We start from the raw sequence: 1,455 nt of genomic DNA on the forward strand, positions 1-1,455 counted from the left end.
CGGTCTCTATCACTTTATATCTTTATTTCTGTTGGTATTGGTCTCTCTATGTCTGAAACTGTCTCTCTAGCTCTCTCTCTCTCTGACTCTTTCAGTCTCCCTTTCTCTGCTTGCCATTTGTGGTTCAGTGTGAAGTGCTCTCAGTTTTGGTAGACTACAACAAGATGACTGCTTGCTGACGTGACATCCTGGATGGTCTCTGTAAAAATATTAGCAATGTCCCAATTAAACACTTTTTGTTCAAATGCCCTGGTTAGGGAGCATTTTAACAGTAATTCACTGATTTAGGACATATATGTACATTTAACAAATAATAATGGAATCTGTGATAATGTGAAACTCACAAGTCAAGGACACGTGACTTTATTAATGACCACGAGAGAGAAATATGTGATGCTTGCTTTGGCATCACATATACTAAAATTGGAATGATACAAAGAGTATTAGCATGGCCCCTTCACTAGGATGTCACACAAATTCAGGATATGTTTAATTTTATTTATTTATTTTTTCAATGCATTTTATTCAGGAACCTTCAACAATCATCTGACCCTGGGGAAAGCTAGCCCACAGCTTAAATAGCCTCTGGGTAGCCAACCCCAGCATGCCTCGTGGGCAATGCAGATAGGTCCAAATACACAGAGGCAAGCCAGATCCCCAGCCTTAGCCAAATATGGAGTTGTTTGTGACAGAGAGCACTTACCATCTGGAAGGTGGAAGGCGGAAACCAGCTCCATCTTTAAGGTGCGGCATTACGCAGCTCTCTACAGTCTCCCCTTTTTGTTTTATACGCATCAGGCAAGAGTAGAGGTCTGATCTGTGATATTAGAAATACATTGGGACTTTGTATTGATGTTCATTTAGGTACAATGAAAGCAATCAAGAGGGAGGACTCTGGCTAAAATGCTCAATCCTGAAAGGCATAGAGAATGGTTATAAAAATAAGAAAACAGGAACAAGTTAGGAGCCTGCCACAGAGGGCCTCTGAAAGCCTCTGCCCTGCAGAGATGGAAGAAAGAATCTCAGGTGTTGAAGATACAATGGAATAAATCGATGTATCTCTCAAAGAAAATGTTAAATCTAAAAATTTCCTGAGAGGGAACATTCAAGAAATTCAAGAAAACATAAAAGACAGAACCTAAGAATAATAGGAATAGAGGAAAAAGATTTCCTCCTCCAAAACCCTAAGAACACAGGAGGGGGACTACAGAACACCCAATAAATTACTCCAGAAAAGAAAATCTCCTTGCCACATAATAATAATAATAAAAATGTAACTATACAGAACAAAGAAAAATACTAAAAACTGCAAAGGAAAGAGCCCAATTAACAGATAATGTCAAACTCATCAGAATCACACCTGACTTCTCACCAAAGACTATGAAAGCCAGAATGGCCTGGAAGAATATCATGCAGGCCCTAAGAGAACACAGATGTCAGCCCAGGCTACTATAC

General features: G+C 39.5%; 1 non-coding gene across 1 annotated transcript; it reads left to right on the top strand.

The window, feature by feature from the left end:
* The first annotated feature begins 397 nt into the window (after positions 1-397).
* Positions 398-500, top strand: LOC132651607 (U6 spliceosomal RNA). Its single transcript, XR_009589193.1, has one exon. It is a non-coding gene; the product is annotated as a U6 spliceosomal RNA (small nuclear RNA).
* Positions 501-1,455: the final 955 nt, after the last annotated feature.

The sequence above is a fragment of the Meriones unguiculatus genome, assembly GCF_030254825.1.
Source record: "Meriones unguiculatus strain TT.TT164.6M chromosome Y unlocalized genomic scaffold, Bangor_MerUng_6.1 ChrY_unordered_Scaffold_23, whole genome shotgun sequence".
NCBI classification, from domain to species: Eukaryota; Metazoa; Chordata; class Mammalia; order Rodentia; family Muridae; genus Meriones; species Meriones unguiculatus.